The 20,545-nt window shown below is 34.6% G+C and overlaps 1 protein-coding gene across 2 annotated transcripts in view; it reads left to right on the top strand.

Moving 5' to 3' along the window:
• LOC123564619 (FMRFamide receptor-like) overlaps positions 1-20,545 on the top strand; it is a 212,921-nt gene that overhangs the window by 91,192 nt on the left and 101,184 nt on the right. Inside the window, exon 1 of one of the 2 annotated variants that reach the window (XM_053537282.1) lies at positions 7,370-7,449. The exons of the other annotated variant lie outside the window; for it this stretch is intronic. The gene's annotated coding sequence lies outside the window, so the exon portion shown is untranslated. Of the gene's footprint in view, positions 1-7,369; positions 7,450-20,545 lie in introns of those variants that run through there. 2 annotated transcript variants of the gene reach the window in all.

The following is a 20,545-nucleotide window of genomic DNA, read 5'->3' as shown; positions in this document are numbered from 1 at the left end:
GTCGTTTAAAGATTGTTATCAGTCAAGCGAAATTTACAATAGTGTGCGTAGTTTTCCGTTTATTTATCATAAATATATCTGAACTTTTGAGAAAAGAATATTTCATTTAAATCTACATTGTGTAAATTTCGTTTAACTTTGTTTCTTAAACATATATTTGATTATAGAAATATGCAATACTTACTTTCTAACCGTAGGAAGATTCAAAGTTGTTAGAACTTCAGGTCGTTTCCAAGGGATGATAGAGTAAATTCAGTTTTACTAGAATAAAATCCCGCAAAGGGGGCGTGAGGGATGTTGCATATTTCATTGCCTCGCATGAACAGTTTCTGTCAAACTGCGATTACTTTGCTTGGTTGCCTTCTTTGCTTTTAATGGCTATTGTTACAGAATTCATCATCTGTCACAGTGTCATGTGGCGGCCGAAACATGACTGACCTTTCTTGAATTCAGTGCTGATATATTTTTGGTCTTTTAGGATCATGCAGTACATTTAGTTTTACTTTAAATGGATTCCATTTTAGCTCAGGCCTTTTTCTCATCATTTTGGGAATGTCACTAGCACCGGTATAATTAGGAAAATACCTCTGTAATTTGTCTTAATTAGAAATAATGGAAACTTAACGAAATATACTTGATTTCTTTTTTATTAACATTTTAAAATGTTTGATGGTATATTGGTAACTGATTATTTATTTTAACAGTTAACAAAATAGCAAAACTGTTGTTGAAAAGCAAAGAAAACATATGCAGTAACAATGGTTTGGGAGTTTAAGTAGAGAATTGGGGAAAAAACGTAATTTTTTGCATTGGGATTGCCTCCTTTTACGGGTGGTAGCTTTATAGGGGGAAAAAGCCCTGTAGCTGGTGTATGGTTGCACATTTCATTACCTACAATCTCAATCCAACTTTTGTTTTGTTGCGTTATATGCTTTCGATCTTCTTGTAGATTTTATTGACTGTTTGTACACAGTTGTTCACATTTCAATTCACGAATAATTAGAAAATTGTTATTCATATCCTATGTGCTAGTACATTTATAGTTAAACGTGATTTTTCTAGTTTTAATGAACTGAAGGGGAAAACGGACCCTCTCTTCATTTGTAATCATGGGTTATACACTATTTATAGGTCTGTAGTTTTACTTGAATCTAATATAAAACTGACACTTTGTTGTTCTCTAAAGTTCTTTTCATGAGATATTCGTGGCAATACTTTTCTTTTTATACCATTAGCATGCTTTTATATTAAACAATGTATATATTTTGTTTGTGTTATCGTTTTTATATCTGTTACTTAAAATAATAAGTTTTAAAACATATTCGTATAATAATACATGAACATGTCGTAGTAAATGATTCAGTTTGAGATTTACTTTTTATTTACACGTAATCTTTGTCAGGTAGCAATCATTTGATATATAACTTAATATATGATATAGAACTTAATATATAACTATCAATAATTTCGCCTGGACACGGGATTAACTTGGATACTTCTCCGGGCATTTTCTTTGCGATTTGATAGACAAGAGTCTGTAGTCGCGTTGCAGAGGAATTTGCAACTTGTAGCTGGTTAAACTTTTAGCTAGGACCTTTTTGATTTGACATGTCGATCTGTGCGTGAATATTAGCGAAAATTAATACATCGTCAAAGTCAAATGAACAATGATTTGATACAGAGACCTGGCATTTTTAGCCCACCATCATGATGATGGTGGGCTATTAAAATCACTCTGCGTCCGTGGTCCGTCCGTCCGTCATTCCGTCCGTCCGTCCGTCCGTTAACAATTTCTCGTTATCGCATCTCCTCAGAAACTACTGGGGGGATTTTGACCAAACTTTGTCAGAATGATGTATTGGTACCCTAGTTGTGTCCCCCTGAAAATCAGACTGGTTCAACAATTTATGAGTGAGTTATGGCCCTTTGTTTATTTCTATAATTTATATAGATTTATATAGGGAAAAACTTTGAAAACCTTCTTGTCCAAAACCACAGAGCCTAGGGCTTTGATATTTGGTATGAAGCATCATCTAGTGGTCCTCTACCAAGATGATTCAAATTATTTCTCTGGGGTCAAATATGGCCCCGCCGTGGGGTCACATGGTTTATATAGACTTATATAGGAAAAACTTGAATAACCTCTTGTCCAAACCACAGGCCTAGGGCTTTGATATTTTGTATGTGACATCATCTAGTGGTCTTCAACTAAGATTGTTCAAATTATACCCTAGGGTCAAATATGGCCCCGCCCTGGGGGTCATATGGTTACATAGACTTATATAGGAAAAACTTTGAAAATCTTCTTGTCCAAACCACAAAGCCTAGGGCTTTGATACTTGTAATGTACATCATCTAGTGGTTCTCTACCAAGTTTGTTCAAATTATCCTCCTCGGGTTAAATATGGCCCCGCCCCGGGGTCACATGGTTCATATAGACTTATATAGGAAAAGCTTTTAAAATGTTCTTGTCAGTAACTACAACATTCAAACTTGGACCACATGTATATTTTTGAGTGGCAAGATGAACCTTGACATGAGTTGACCTTGATTTTGACCTAGTGACCTACTTTCACATTTCTGTAGCTACAGCCTTCAAATTTGGGCCACATGCATAATTTTGTGCACTGGAAAAAACTTTGACCTTTATTTTGACCTAGTGACCTACTTTCACATTTTTGAAGGTACAGGCATCAAATTTGGACCATATGCATAGTTTCGTGTTTCAAAATGAAATTTGACATTGATTTTGACCTAGTGACCTACTTTCACATTTCTCAAGCTACAGCCTTCAAATTTGGACTACATGCATAGTTTTGTGTACCTAAAAAACTTTGACCTTGACATTGGCCTAGTGACCTACTTTCACATTTTTGAAGGTACAGGCTTCAAATTTGGACCACATGCATAGTTTTGTATTCTGAAATAAAATTTGACCTTGATTTGGCCTAGTGACCTACTTTTACATTTCTCAAGCTACAGCCTTCAAATTTGGACCACTTGCATAGTTTTGTATTCCGAAATAAAATTTGACCTTGATTTTGACCTAGTGACCTACTTTTACATTTCTCAAGCTACAGCCTTCAGATTTGGACCACATGCATAGTTTTGTGTACCGAAACAAACTTTGACCTTTACATTGACCTAGTGACCTACTTTCACATTTTGAAGGTACAGGCTTCAATTTGGACCACATGCATAGTTTGTATTCCGAAGTAAAATTTGACCTGGATTTTGACCTAGTGACCTACTTTTACATTTCTCAAGCTACAGCCTTCAAATTTGGACCACTTGCATAGATTTGTGTTGTGTACGGAAATGAAATTTGACCTTGAGCTAGTCAGTAAGTCTTGAAATTTGGAACACTCAAAAATGGCACATTGGTGGGCGCCAAGATCACTCTGTGATCTCTTGTTAGTAAAGTAAAAGGTAAGAAGATCGCCATTTTTTCTATTTCAATTATCTCCTTTGGGCTCATAGCGAGTTGGGCAAAAGGTATACACATTTTCATCTGTTACTGAATAAGTCTTACCAATGTATACTGTCAGGAGCCGTTGAAGTTGGATACCATATTCCTTCGCCATATTTGTTAGCCCACCGTCATCAGATGGTGGGCTATTCAAATCACTCTGAGTCTGTGGTACGTCGTCCGTCCATCCGTCCGTTAACAATTTCTTGTTATCGCATCTCCTCAGAAACTACTGGGGAATTTTAACCAAACTTTGTCAGAATGATGTTTTAGTACCCTGGTTGTGTCCCTCTGAAAATCAGACTGGTTTAACAATTTTTGAGTGAGTTATGGCCCTTTGTTTATTTTTATAATTTACATAGATTTATATAGGGAAAAATTTTGAAAATCTTCTTGTCCAAAACCACAGAGCCTAGGGCTTTGATATTTGGTTTGTAGCATCATCTAGTGGTCCTCTACCAAGGTTATTCAAATTATTTCCCTGGGGTCAAATATGGCCCTGCCCCGGGGTCCACATGATTTATATAGACTTATAGGGATTTTTTTTAAAAACCTCTTGTCCAAAACCATAGGACCTAGGGCTTTGATATCTTGTATGTGACATCACCTAGTGGTCCACTACTAAAATTGTTCAAATTATTCCCCTAGGGTCAATTATGGCCCCGCCCTGGGGTCACTTGGTTTTCATAGAATTATATAGAGAAAAACTTTGAACATCTTCTTGTACAAACCACAAAGCTTAGGGCTTTGATATTTGTACTGTAGCATCATCTTGTGGGTCTCTACCAAGTTTATTCAAATGATTCCCCTAGGGTCAAATATGGCCCCGCCCCAGGGGTCACATGGTTCATTTAGACTTATATAGGGAAAACCTTTTAAAATCTTCTTGTCCATAATCTACAACATTCAAATTTGGACAACATGTATAGTTTTAAGTGGCAAGATGAACCTTGACATGAGTTGACCTTGATCTTTACCTAGTGACCTACTTTCACATTTCTGTAGCTACAGCCTTCAAATTTGGACCACTTGCATAGTTTTGTGCACCGAAAAAAACTCTGACCTTTTGATTGACCTAGTGACCTACTTTCACATTTTTGAAGATACAGGCTTCAAATATGGACCACATGCGTAGTTTTGTGTTCCGAAATGAAATTTGACCTTGATTTTGACCTAGTTACCTACTTTCTCATTTCTCACTCTACAGCCTTTAAATTTGGACCACATGCATAGTTTTGTGTACCGAAATGAACTTTGATCTTGAGATTGACCTAGTGACCTACTTTCACATTTCTGAAGCTACAGGCTTCAAATTTAGTCCACTTGCATATTTTTATGTTCTGAATTGAAATTTGACATTGATTTTGGGCCTAGTACCTACTTTCGCATTTCTCAAGCCACAGCTGCCAGATTTGAAGCACATGTGTACCAAAATGAACTTTGACCTTGAAATTGATCTAGTGACCTACTTTCACATTTCTCAAGCTGCAGCTTTCAAATTTGGGCCACATGCATGAACCACATGCACAGTGTTGTGTACCGAAATGAAATTTGACCTTGATTTTGACCTTGAGCTAGTCCTGAAATTTGGAACATTCAAAAATGGCTCAATGGTGGGCGCCAAGATCACTCCGTGATCTCTTGTTTAGAAAAGACTTGCTGTAAAAGTGTGCTTCTTTTCATGTCAAAGTTTGTTTTGGAAATGGCGTGTTTCTTAAACCTTTACTATAACTGCCGACTAGGTTACGACTATTGTGTTCTACGACTGTTGTGAGACGTTTCTTTATATTTTAGAAATCCGTGTGCGTTCTTTTCCAGTTATTACAAAAGTGTTTTTCACGCCGCAATCGAATTTAGGAGAATCACTTATTTTCATTTTTAACCAATACGCAAATCTTTCAGAAACGTTTAAAAAAAAGCATACGTAACCCCTGTACTCCAAGAAGCTAAACTGATTTTTTAATAGAAAACAGAAAAATGTACATGCATGTCTATCTAATTACGACCGGGTGTGCAATAATATTCGAGTATCAAAACATGTGGTTTAGAAAATTGGTAATATATCCTCGGCTCTTTTATCTATACGACAATGAGTTAAATAAAACTATGTTTGGTACAATAGTATGATCAAAGTCAGCCTTAAACATAAAACAAATGTAACAGTGAAGTCAGTTATTTATACTTCTATGATTTACTTTTTATTGTATTATTTGTTTCCCCCTTGTCAATAAAAAACAAGCAAAAGCAATTGACATAATGAACTTTTTTCTTGTTTTCTCATCAGTTGAAAGCCGGCATAAAAACTTTTTCATGTTGACTGTAGGCTTCAAACAGAAACGACTGTCATCGTCATAATTAAACATTAAGCAATAGTTCAGATATGAAGTTAATTGTCATTGCTTACTAGTTAGTACTATTAATGAAATATCTTAATGAATCACTTTATATCGCCTATATTTTGAATTTTTCACATGTTGAGATCATTTTAAATGGTTATAACACGTGAAGACTACAACAAGAGACCGCTACAAATCAAAACATATCCACAATTGGCAGTTATTTCTGTGGTATGTTAAATTTGAATATGCTGGAAATATATAATGTTGAGTACTCTAGGTTATCACAGTAAAGCAATACAAAGGAAAGAATAAATCATGTGTACGAGGATAATAAAAATAAGCCTCAGCAAAAGCTTATTTTCTGCTCTTTAAAGTTCTTTTATAATATTTATGCAGCGTTTCGTTCCCACAAACGCCAGGAAAATTTGCTAGAGACTTAGGAACGTTTGCTTTTATACTTGAGTGTCACGAAATATGTATTATATCATATTACACTATGTTCTGCATTTTTGCAATTCCTACGGTTACAACACGCTAAATAGCTTTTCTTCTTTATTCTATATAAAATTGACATACTTCAAATGGCCGCAGCACACACCAGGACCCATTTAAATGTCTGTAAGTTATATTTTCTTGAAGAATATTATCAGTGCTGAATAAAAAGCAAAAGAAAAGTGGGGTCATATTTGATACAAGAAAAATATTTTCAGTCAAACACACCAAATGCAAAATAAGCTAAAAAATGAGACCCCAAATTGTAGTGGTGGTGTATGATCTAAGTTTCCATGAAAAATTATGTCATGTTGTTATTTCATTATGAAAATGCTACCTACATGTCAAGCATAGATCTGTCATGTGATTTTAGCAAAAACATTGCAAAGAAAGTAAGGAAAATAGCTCTACAGAGCAAAAAAAAAATATCTGAGGATTATTTGTATCCGCCATTTTCCTGTTTAGTGTCTGTATGCCTTAACGCCACTCATGTTCTCCCATCTTCATTAGGGTCAGTATGCCTTAACGCCACTCATGTTCTCCCATCTTCATTACGGTCAAGAAATACGTCTGCATCCTGTCGAGCAACCTGTTTCAAGACAGTTTTCTATTAGAAGTGTAAAAGACTGGAAGCGCACTGTATGGCGACACGATATAGTCAGATTGTAGAACTCTCTTCTCCTCAAGATTAAAGATACTGACACACTAAGTGTATTAAAAACTATCTAGAAACTGACTGGGTAGTCTCTTCGTACAGTACTTTTATTCTGTTAGTTTCTTAAATGTTTATATCTATATCTGGCTGTAATGTTTGGTGATAAGTTTCGTGTTTAGTGAAAATCATACCACTATATCGCATAAATACCTTATACCTATTTGCTCGTGTGATTTTCCTCAGCTCGTGTGAAACTACTGATTATTACTGAAGTACGTGCATCAATATTTTAAAACTATTAAATTATTATTTAATGCAAATACCTAATGAAGCTACTTCCGTGTTCCCGTATTAAGATATCATAATAGATAACCAGATGATATATTTCCTGTAAACATTATGCACTGTTACATGACTTGATATACTGAACATCGGAAAGTCGACTTCGATATATATGTAGACAAAATAATTGGAGGTAGTCAAAATAATTGAAGGTAGTTAACTTCATTTTAATGATATTGTAGTTGAAATGAGGAACGAAAATGTTATGTCAGTTTGAAATTGTTTATTTTTAGGTTTTTGTATGTTCTTTTTTTTTCTTTGAGTGCTCGGATTACAAAACGTAATCAATTTTAAAGTGAAATAATATTTTTAAACTGAACATTCATTCAGTTATCGTAATGACTGGGTAAAATGCTAAATAATCACGGCTGCAAATGTGTTATTTTTAGATTGTTTTTGCTTGTTTCAAACTTCGCTTATAGTGTATAACGTTAGATAAATATATCATATATACTATAATTTGTGTAATCTATCAACTACAATTATTCATACATTAATTATTTTAGACCTGCTAAAACGTATTTGTACTTCAAGGATGTAGTAATTCTATGTGATATAGTAGTTCTAAATCGTCAGCAAGGCGGCACATATACAAAACAAAGGGAACATGTAAGATCTAAATATTCAGACTATATTGGCGGATGTGAGCTCGTTATTTTGCCCATCTTACCAGCTCTGGACCGCAGTACGACCGAAAGTAGAAAGCTGAGGTTATGATCACAATCGCCTAATATAGAAGGATATTTATATTACATCTATTGTAGTAAATGAATAATGATAATGCTCATATTTGCATAAAATTTTTCCATTCGCTGTTACTTAAGGTATAATTATACCGTACAGTATAATTACTTGTAGATAGTCAGCATCTGTCGCCGCAAGTCTGTATTCAGTTGAATGAAATTTCGCGGAAAACCAATTCAAGTTGTTTGTACCATCTGGAAAAGACGGGCATTCCCCTCTTAGAAATGTTAATATTTACCTTTTCAAAAACCATATTTACTGCCTGATTTATACTCTATTTGGTTAAAATGCATAAACTCTAAATTAGATCGTAGAGTATATCTGTTGTTTGTAGAGAGATATTCACGTTTTAGTACACCATTCATTGAAAAAATGTTATTAGTTCCACCGGCGAGGACTCATGGTTATTAGTCTTTCTGTCAGTCTGTGAGTTCGCACACAAAGTGGGATCATGCAAAGAATTTAAACGACATATGCAATATGTTTTTTCATGACTTGGTCCATGGCTAGATGGCAATATGGAGAATATGCACGATATTTTATTTTGTTGGTTGCTGTGGCAATACACTTTTAACTTTAAAAACATATGGCACAAAATTGATTCTGCGATAAGGTGTAAGAGATTTTTTCATGATTTTGACATATTGATAGATGGTAACATAAAAGATTATAACAGAATTTTTATATGAGCCGTGCCATGGGAAAACCAACATAGTGGGTTTGCGACCAGCATGGATCCAGACCAGCCTGCGCATCCGCGCAGTCTGGTCAGGATCCATGCTGTTCGCTAACGGTTTCTCTTATTGCAGTAGGCTTTAAAAACGAACAGCATGGAGCCTGACCAGACTGCGCGGATGCGCAGGCTGGTCTGGATCCATGCTGGTCGCAAACCCACTATGTTGGTTTTCCCATGGCACGGCTCAATTATTATTGCTATTATGACAAATGTGGTTGCTATGGTTGCTATGGTACAAATGATTAAACAACATGACAAAATTTCGATTCTGCGACAACTTAGAAGTATAAGTATTTTCATGAAATTAGGTACATGTGTAGAGAAATTGCACGACTTACTTTATTTCTCCGTTCGTTCGTACATTTGTCTGTCTTTTTGTCAGTCGCAAAATGTGAATTATATCACAACGTTATAAGTACGAGAGATTTTTTCATGAAATTGTAAACATAGGTAAAAAGCAATACGTAGAATAAATGGGATATTTTTATATTTGTCCCTTTCCGTCTATCTGTCTGACGACCAATAAGCGGCAAATGAGCTTTTCATGAAACCGGACTTATAGATGGTAGCTTATTTGAAAATTTACAGGTACTTCACTGAAGTTGTTGTCCCTTGTAGAAAGGGTCTTCATGGCTTGACGATAGTCTTGTTATCCTTGTTCAAGTATTTTATTACACTTTGTAGTTACAGTGTACTTGCATTCTAAATTGGACATCTATCCACAAGTTTGGTGCCTTTACAGTCATGCTTAAAGAGGACATTGTTTTGTGTATAAATATCAATGGTATCGTTATCTAGTTATGTACAAACATGCGTGATTTATGAAAATAGTATTACTATTGATACAATTCAACACTAAGTTAATGCTCTGGAACCTTAGTGCAGTTTTTTGTTGTGTGTTTGTGCTTTCTTGCCTTCGAATGGATAGTACAAACTTGAATCGATTTAAAACGAAGTTGATGCTGCGATATTTCATGTACGGTTTATTTATGCTTGCAAATCTAGCTATAATTGCAGCACATTGTTTGTTTCCTCTCATCAATAAGCACACAAGCAAACGCAATTAACATGATGAACTTTCTCATGTTTTCTCGTGCTATCTCATCATGTGAAGCCAGCATAATGCAATTTTAATATTGAATTGAGGCATCAAGCAAAAGACTAGAAATTATGTAATAAATAATATTAATTGTCATTGCTTTGTACACACATTTTTTGTAATTTTAACAAGAAATACACTCGAACCACTTTACTTAATAGTCAATCTATCACCAGCGCTTAGAATGACTCATTCCGTAAAGAATTTTTCCTGGCGACTACAGCAGGTAAATCCCCTAAGAAAATCTGCGCATCTTCATGTGTCAGTACTTTATGTATATCTTATTTTAATGCGCTGGGAGTATTTAATATAACATAATCCCTGTAATCAGTGTTAAACATAACTGACAAAAAGAAAATAATTGCGAATATTATTTCCTGGTAATTGGAAGATTATAGAAATACACCTTCGTTTATGTGCTTATCTTTAAAACCTGTACTTTTCATTGTTGTCAAAATGTTTCTGTTTAGCTGTCATCCCACGACCTCCATGATAACTTGCTGGCAGTTCAGGAATTCTTCGCTATCAATAAGGTATTTTTGTATTTCGTAGCACGCGTAGGTTATACTCTTTTATGCAAGATGATTTATTTTCTCGTGCGAAATGCTACTACACTAAGAAACTGATTATACAAACTCATTAAGAACACTATTTATAGTGCATGTCACATATAGTTCGCTACAATGCTGTTAAGGTATAACAAAAGTGTTACAATCATTAAAAGTTTTATACAAATATTAGCGTTTCGAGCGCTCTTATAATAATGTGGACAGGCCCGGGAAACGAAAGATACGTAAATGCATATTCTTATTATTAAATCGGGAAAATAGCAGAGGATTCAGCAGGCATTTTCACTTGCAACAACCTGAAAATACTAACATTAAATCAAGCATAGCGTATATTACACAATCAACGGTATTAACACGTTGCCTTTACTAAATATTTTTACATATTTTCATGTTATAAAGCTTTCTGCAACCTTTGATTTTTCAAAGTTATTTATTAAATTGAACATGCACCAGAACATACAGGATTAGTAACTTATCAGCGTACTTTATTATTCCCCTAGGAAATAAGGTGCAAGTCATTTAGCTGTGTCAGTGTGCAGTTTGTTGAGCATTCGTAGGCCTTAAATTAGCCACTGTTATCCCTTAATTTCAGCTACAGGAAAGATTCATGTTTTACCGAAGTTCCCACAAGAACTTTATGTTTTGTATCAACTTGATATGATTAGGGGTTCCAGATATCGCCTAGTAGAAACTTCATGAAACTGTCGACATTAATCATTCAATCAGATTTTGTCATGGAATGTTCGAGGTCATGAATCTCAGCAGGGAATAATTCTATTTGCTCTGTCTCGTTGCAGATAGGGTAAGCGTGAAATTGACATGCTACAAAAGCGTTTAAAACCCAAGATTCCCTTTACATAAGTTACTGACCGTTCGCCGGGTGCATAATCAGAAAGACATCTTTGTGAAATGATGTATGTAGCACTTACATTCAATAGTACTACACTGACAGTTGGTTGATGGTCTGGTTTACGGTATGGCTATCTAGTTGCTTTAGTTAGTCTGGCTATAGACCATTCTGACTAAAGTATATCTCCTATTACGCTACGCTTAGGATCTGAGAACGAGCTATTGATAGCGTCGTTCTGACGACCCTTTCGCTAGCCAATCAGAGCTTAACTTACAACATTTTGCAAATCTATAGTTAGTCTTGATTTTTGATATTTACAATTCTTATGTCGTAATGTGTCAGATAGCCGGTTAGCTCAGTCGGCCACTTGCTCTGGACTGGTTGCACATTTTTCTTACTCTTTGACATTCGAACAAGTCGTCTGATTAGTTCAAATAAAAATAGATTTGCGAAAATAAAAATATCAATATTGGAAATCCAAAATATACGGTAGACGAATGTGAATGAGTCATTCTCAGATCTTCGTTTAGAAGATCAAGTACTTTAGTCAGATTGGCTATAGACTAGACAATCCTATTATACGCCCGTTTGAAAAACGGGACGTATTATCACTTGCACCAGACCAGAAAGAAAATGCCTCTATACATGTTATACCCAACCCCTAGATATTCTATAAGAACCATGGTCATGAACTTACCCATTTCAATCGCGCATTACGTATCTAAAACGCGCAGTTCGGTACGGTAAATCCGCGCAGTCTGGTCAGGATCCATGCTGTTTGCTAATAGTTTCTCTAATTCCAGTAGGCTTTGAAAGCGAACAGCACGGATCCTGATCAGATTGCGCGGATGCGCAGGCTGGTCTTGATCCATGCTGGTCGCAAATGCACTATGTTAGTTTTCTCATGGCGCGGCTCAAGTATGTAGTAGCTGCAAAGTCCATATTTCTCATAGTTGCAAATATGAATCATGAGAAGAGTTCAAAAATCAAACGTTTCGTTTACATGCGAAGACAAGATGATATGATTTATACACGACCTGACAGATAGGAATGACTGATATCTTCTTAAAGTCTTGTGGGACTAAGACTGATTCATGTCCTTTTCTTAATTATGTCATATTCCTAATATATGGTGTTTTATTACTTAGTGATTTAGCCCTTAGATTATAAAATGCTGTTTTAAAGGCTAAATATTTACTTATAGATTGTTTACAGAATATATAACAAATAACTGTTCACCAAAGGAGCCAGCATTAGTTCAGACAAGTGGCAATAAAAACGTTTATTTTGCACGCATTTACAAAGTATTAGGGTTTCCAAATGAACATAATTTGAGAGGGATAAACATTCGACAAACCGCGAAGAGTGAAACCTCACTTTACATTTCGTCTTAAAGACTTAAATTGTACATATATGAAGAATTTGTTAAATTATAGCTTTTAGCCCACCATCATCAGATGGTTGGCTATTCAGTTCACTCTGCGTCCGTGGTCTTCCGTTCGTCCGTTAACAATTTCTCGTTATCGCATCTCCTTAAAACTACTGAGGGGATTTTAACCAAACTTTGTCAGAATGATGTATTGATACCCTAGTTGTGTCCCCCTGAAAATCAGACTAGGTCAACAATTTTTGAGTGAGTTATGGCCCTTTGTTTATTTTTATAATTTACATAGATTTATATAGGGAAAAACTTTGAAAATCTTCTTGTCCAAAACCACAAGGCCTAGGGCTTTGATATTTGGTTTAGTCATCATCTAGCGGTCCTCTACCACGATTATCCAAATTATTTCCCTAGGGTCAAATATGGCCCGCATCGGGGTCACATGGTTTATATAGACTTATATTGGGAAACATTTTGAAAATTATCTTGTCTAAAACCACAGGGCCTAGGGCTTTGCTATTTTGTTTGTGACATCACCTGGTAATCCTCTTCTAAGATTGTTCAAATTATTCCCCCTAGGATCAAATATGGCCCCGCCCTAGGGGCCACATGGTTTACATAGACTTATATACGGACAAAATTTCAAAAATCTTGTCAAAAGCCACAAAGCCTAGATCTTTGATATTTGTAATGTAGCATCATCTAGTGATTATCTACCAAGTTTGTTCAAATTATCCCCCTAGGGTCAAATACGGCTCCGCCCCGGGGGTCACATGGTCTATATAGACTTATATAGGGAAAAAGTTTAAAAATCTTCTTGTCATAACCTACAACATTCAAATTTGGACCACATGTATGGTTTTGAGTGGCTAGATGAATCTTGACATGAGTTGACCTTGATCATGACCTAGTGACCTACGTTTACATTTTTGAAGATTCAGGCTTCAAATTTGGACAACATGCATAGTTTTATGTGCTGAAATAAACTTTGACATTGGCATTGACCTGTGACCTACTTTCACATTTTTGAAGGTAAAGGCTTCAAATTTAGATCACATGCATAGTTTTGTGTTCTGAAATGAAATTTGACCTTGATTTGGACCTACTGACCTACTTTCACAATTCTTAAGCTACAGCCTTCAAATTTGGACCACATGCATAATTTTGTGTACCAAAATGAACTTTGACCTTGAGATTAACCAAGTGACCTACTTTCACATTTCTCAAGCTACATCCTTCAAATTTGGACCATATACAATGTTTTGTGTTATGAATTGAAATTTGACCTTGGTTTTTACGTAGTACCTAATTTCACTTTTCTGAAGCCACAGCCTTCAAATTTGAAGCACATGCACAGTTTTGTGTACAGAAATGAACTTTGACCTTGAAATTGATCTAGTGACCTACTTTCACATTTCTCAAGCTACGGCTTTCAAATTTGGACCACATGCATGGACCACATGCACAGTTTTGTGTACCGAAATGAATTTTTACTTTTAGATAGTCTTGAAATTTGGAACATTCAAAAATGGCTCAATGGTGGGCGCCAAGATCACTCTGTGATCTCTTGTCTTATTATTATAAACCAGTCTTTAAATATATGTGTTCTCTGTCATTATGTGACATTTACATTAAGCATTCAGCTTAGAGTACAAGAACGAAACTGCCTTAAATCAGGACAGTTGTGAAGACCGCGCTCTTTCAGCTTGATGTTTTCGTTGAATGATTGATCATTTTCTGGTAAACATTTTCGTCTACACTATAGCAAACAGACGTGTGGACTAATAGCTAAAGCCGTTTAAGGAGCATAATAGATATTGATGAAAAAAGACTTGCAAGAATTCCAACATTATCCACGTTACAGTACGAAAGTTATTGTAAGGTACCCAGGATATGCGTGCTTACCGTAATATGGGTGTCTTGATGTCAAATGACATTTTTAAAACCTCTGTTTCATGTACAAATGTGTTCTGTGATTTGTACAGAATGGAATGAAATTACAATTTCTGAAGAACGAGAGATGTAAAATAAATGCCCAGAAAAAAATTCTAATATCTTCACATATCATCTACCCTTTGTTACACTGTTACAAAACGTAGATAAAGAAATCTTTGTTCATATTTTGAAAGCAGTTATTCTTTGAACAAATACTTTAAGTAAATACAAGTCCCAATGGCAACGTCACATGACGTCTTCCAGTCCAAACTAGTCTTTTTCCAGTTTTGCATTAGCTAAAACTTTAATAGCAACTTTCTTATTTATCAAGCTACATGTTCTTTATTCAGGTAAATTCTTTCGTGCAATAGGTCTGAAAATAATGATATTAGAGCACTATATCGGTTATTTTTAACACCCCTCTTAGTTCCAGACAACCTTACGACCCGTACTTTAAAAAAAAAAAAAAAAACAGCAATGAATAGTGCGCTAAAGACAAAAATGTATCGTGCTTAATTAGGCGAAATGGAATCGATATTGCAATTATGCGTGGTAAAAGTCAAGGTATACTTCCTTCATTTGTTTTTAGATAATTAAATCGAACTAAGCAGCATGGTGTCTACATTTAAATACAGAATTACTTCTTTTAAATTAGAAATAAATCGAAAGTTGTAACAAAGTCTTGGCTAAAATGTGACATAATAATGAAAGGAAAAATCAGCTATTTTGTTTTTCCTGTATTAAAAGTCATGCAGATAACAATAAGCATTCAGGCATGCAATATCATTACTTAGTATAGTCTCATGGCTCTTGACCGCTACACGACCGTTATTAGAGAGCTTTGGTTAATTAATATTGTCATGTATTGAAAAGCTAACAATGAATAATACATCGATAGTAATAAGCGAAATGTGGCTTATGGTGTTTGATCTGATAGGTTTGTCTAATTGATTGTTACTCGATGTCTGCCGCTCAAATTCATCTGTCATTTGCAAGGATCCCATTTGATTCAAGATCATTGAATTAGTCGGCTTGAAACGACATGAAAATATACACAACAGCAATGTTGAAGTACAACGCGGCGAAGTTGCTTCATCTATGCATGCTACTTAATATTAAATAAATTCAATGAACAATGTCACACCTTCGGGCCAAATGTTTACTGAAAAAACAACTTTCACTAAATATAGCCAAGATCACTGAAGACTTTTTTCTGTATGCGACACAAGTTCAAGATTCAACTGACAGCAAAAAATTGATTATGTAAAAATTGTTTTACAGCTAAATCGAAGAGAGTATCCTAGGAAGGTTTGCTTAACTGGAGGCATTCGACTGTGTATTTTCTACACATACATTCCACATTAATATCTCCAAATGTAGACAGATATTTATTGTTTACAATATGTATCTCAAATATAGTCTATCACGGGACATGGCATTTATATTGATGTGTAATTTGTTGTCCTTTGGGTATATTAGTCACTTTTCAATTAGCAGCAGAGGTTAGTAATCCCTTTATTAAAGTCGGGAAAATAGCCGCATAGCACTGAAGAAAATAAAAATGTATTTGACGTGGACACTTTAAAAATTATGGTGTAAAGAGGAGCATTATTCCTAAAAGCATTGTTAATTTTGAATAATTGTACATTTAACAACATGGTCTCTTTTGTTTACAATTAAGACTCTGTGCCACAGTTTTGTTTCCATAATCCGTGCTCGGCAATTTTACATCTTAAAAAGCGTTTGTACTATTTCTTCAACAGTCTATAGAATATACAACCAGTGCGTATTATAGTGTTTGTTACGCGCACAATCAAGCTAGGGAAATATTTATCTGTAGTATCCAATGCTCAATACTGTTCACATCAAAGGCACCGGAAGTAATTAGTCTTTGCGCAGGTAATTTGAAGACAGCCGACTTTTATCTAGCAAAAGTGTATTTAAATTAGTTTACTTGTACTTAATGTCTATCACAAAAGCACATTTATGGGGCAGCTTTTGTGTTTTATAATGAATTATCATGTTTGATTTTCGCAAACTATCAACGGAACAGATCAGTTTTTGAGACATTCTACACTTTCTGTAACCTCACTTCAGAGAGAAAACGTCTGCATTTCTTTCAACACACAATAATTTGTATCATACATAGGCTTGCATATGCCATATAATTATATTGAATAAATGAGATGCTTCTTATTTTTGCTTCAGCTTAAAAAACAATGAGGTTCTGCATGTATGAATATTCTGTTTGAGATAAAATCGTGTTTTCATGTAGCCATCTCGTTTAAATAATAATAATTGTTGGGACATATTATTAAGTTTACCTTCGTCAAATTGTTCAAATTTTGAAGAAGAAAGAACATTTCTTTCTTTCAAATTCCTGTGTTCAATGATATGCATGTGCTCTCGTACTGCTGTTAAATGTAAATCAATTTGCCACCTTAAATAATTAAATAGATCTACCGATTAGAGTATCATGTTTCTCTTGGGATTTGTACCTGTTTTATAAATGATAGTGATGGCAGAATGTAGGCAGAACGTTTTAATTAGCAAAAAATGGCCTTGTATGTTGGTAGAATAATGCTTATTCATGTTGTGTATTTTGCTCAAAGAAGTGTTAAATTGATCTTCTAATCTTGATGTTGTTCAGTATATAATAATTGTGCAGCTTTACTAAAAACACTTAAAATATAACAAGTCTGAAAACAGAACGGATGTTTTACTGATTGCAGTGAGTAATATTTATTACCAGAAGAATCTGTGCAAACAAGCCTCGAGTGGCGGTATGACGGATGTAATAATGCCAGAGTAGGTATGCATAGCTAAGTTTAATAAAGATTCAAGAATACACTGAGCATTTTGTCTTCAAATTTCCGGAACAAAACGTATATGAAGGTGAAAGTTAAACAGTACTATGGTTCCATTTTAATACGATCTTGTGCATCAAGACACTGTTAAGATAACACAATATGTAAACTATATTGTTATCTTCAAATAGATTCAGCTCTCTTGGCAGTACTTCCAGTGAGCCACATTTCTGTATGGAGTATATATATAACCTACAAAAGTGAATCACAAATGTTTCCAAATTTGTCAAAAAAAAAAAAGAGTTACACATAATTCGATTATTTTGGGGTCTGTTTCCTTCCTCATTGGATTTAACCTTTACCTTGCTAAATTTCTAAAATGGACTGGTCCATCAGTCAATTTCAGCAGTACCACTTCTTTTTTTAAAAGGGTGTTCACTGAAAATTCACTGACTGAATAGCGAACAGTGCAGATTTTATTATAGTATTGTGCCAGTTTCATAGACCATCCTTCCAAAGAATTTAAACACTGGCAACATGTAATGTTATTCCCCTCCCCATCCTCCATCAAAGACATTTTCTGCCAACACATCGGACTACTTCATCCTACAAATTTATGTATTATTTGGTTAATAGTTCATACATTATTCACACTTACTTACAAATAGTTAGGAGTCTTGACCAAGACTGCTAGTCAAAATCGGATGTATTAACCTAGTGAAAATCCCCCATATAATTCGGGTTACATCTAAGCAAATAAACTCCCACTGACGGTCCCTCTGAATCCTTGGATGTTCACATTAGTATTATTCACATTCATCCTAAACTTATTGTCTGAGATAACACGTGACGGCTGTTCTAATTGAAAAGGTGTTATTGTAAACACATGCCGAATGTTCACTGTTTTACCCTTAAAATTGCATCAAATGACAACTTTGACCGTGTTCTCAAAACTCTAAAGACTTATGAGAAATAATTATTTTTTTCATCAACAATTTACTACAGTTTTCAACAAAGTCAACGAGAAAAACGTCAACAGTGAATAAGATTATTTTATACATTAAAGGCATAAATGTTACAGCATTTCGACACAGGGAAAGCGAAAACAAAATTCATATTTTATGTTAGGACATTTTTGTAATTATTTCCATTTCACCTCCAGACTTTCCAGGGTTTCCGTAAGCGGCCAAGTTCCTTAAACACTGGCTTCGAATCACTAACCCCCTTACCGCTGGGGTTTCGTGTGTGAAACTCGTTCATGCGAGGAAGCCATCCAGCCGGCTAAGGGAAGGTAGTTGGTTCTACCAGCACGATTGATAGTAATAAAAATAAAGCAAACATTGCATTCATAAGGACGTTAAGGAAGTCTAAATCCTAATTAACTGTTTATGTGAACACATTCTCATTCTTGAAATACTCTTATCTAAAGCATAACATCTTACTATTTTTTTTATAAATTAGTATACATGTTATTCTAAGTGACTATGACTGATTTCATTTTATATTTACAAAAATGCTCTAAAATACTAGTACTGAAACTTGTGTCTCTAGATTGCATTGTTTGTATGAAGTACAGAAGGGAAAGAATTAGTGTCATGCAACCTACTACTCGTACTGTTTTCATGAATATTTCGGCCTAGTTTGTATTAATGCAGAAGGTATCCAGAAGTAGAAGTTTAGATATATCTTTCTGATAAATAATAAGGATGATTGTATATCATATTCAAGGAGAAATCAGGAAAAAGCTTGCTACTAAAATGATGGATGAAATAGTAGATCAAGCTTTAAAACCAAATACTAACTTACTTAGCTCCATGAAAAAGTCCTAGAGCTTGCCGAGTATAATATCCAGACTAAAAAATAAACATTATTTTAAATATGATATTTATTTTTATTGTTAATGTGTTTGTTTTTGTATTAATATTAATAATGTCATTCTTCATCAAGGCGAAATACCTTAATGGAATCACTTTATTTTACAGCTGAAATGAGTAAGACCTCTTATATACATCAGTCCAAAAACAACGACGATCTAAACCAAATACGCGAATGTTTTCAAAAAAAATGCAATTCAATTATATTTTCAAATAACATTATCTTAGTAAAATCTAAACAGAATAGCTACGAAAGATACAGTTTGCATATATATTAAGATATTCTATCTACCCATCTTGTGACGTTTCGATTTTCCTACACATACATGTGCAAGTTGAGGCAATCACAAGAATAATATCCTACTGCAAAAATATGTTACAATACAGTACATGTATACAATTATTGCCTCTTGAGCTATTGGATATGATGCGATATTTACCGGAAGAGGGCAATATTGACCGAGGCGATGGCCTATTATTGCTGTGAATGTCTGAAAATACCTGACACTCTTACTGCTTTAGAGCTCACGTAGAATTTAGTTAAACTTCTATTCTGTAATGCTCAAACGAGATTCCTTTCATTGTTGATGTTTCATTTTTCGTATTTTATCTCGATATCATAGAGCTGTTTTTCTGTCATTACCGAGGTCAATTCTACTGTTATCTGTTGGTAGATACGCAACTATTGGTCTTCGCAGCACTCCAGTTATCACAGCACAGAGAGATATGAAAAATGGATGAGATGCTCGAAGCATTTTTTTCCATCGGTTTATTTGTTTGATCTGAGTAAATATGTTTAGTGCGCTTCTGTTGGATTTCAAGTTCAATTATGACTGCATTATCTAGGTTTATTTTGATAGTTTTAGGCAAATAAAATGTAATAGATTTATAAAACATCTTTTATCATTAAGTAATATTCATTTCTTTTCTGACATGTGCCATTTAATGCTGATCTACAACTGGATATTGTTTTTACAAAAAATAATTGGAAACAGTTTTCTACTGATTCCAGATTATGGAACATAATTACTTAAGAGTACGCCCACACGGCATAATGTTTAGACGCCATTGTATATCTTTTAATTCCACTTGAAAGAAAATTAAAGAAGTAAATGAGAGTATTTCCGTTGTACCAGAATGTCATCATAGGGGTATTCATTGATTGTTATCTAATGCATAAATTCCCTTTTTCTCTATAAATATTAGCAGAAATCACGAAAAAAAAAATTGTTACGCGATTCTATATGATGTGC

This window comes from Mercenaria mercenaria, chromosome 2 (genome assembly GCF_021730395.1).
Source record: "Mercenaria mercenaria strain notata chromosome 2, MADL_Memer_1, whole genome shotgun sequence".
Taxonomy (NCBI): Eukaryota; Metazoa; Mollusca; class Bivalvia; order Venerida; family Veneridae; genus Mercenaria; species Mercenaria mercenaria.
Note: the sequence above shows the minus strand (reverse complement) of the source record. Positions and strands in the feature narration are given on the sequence as shown.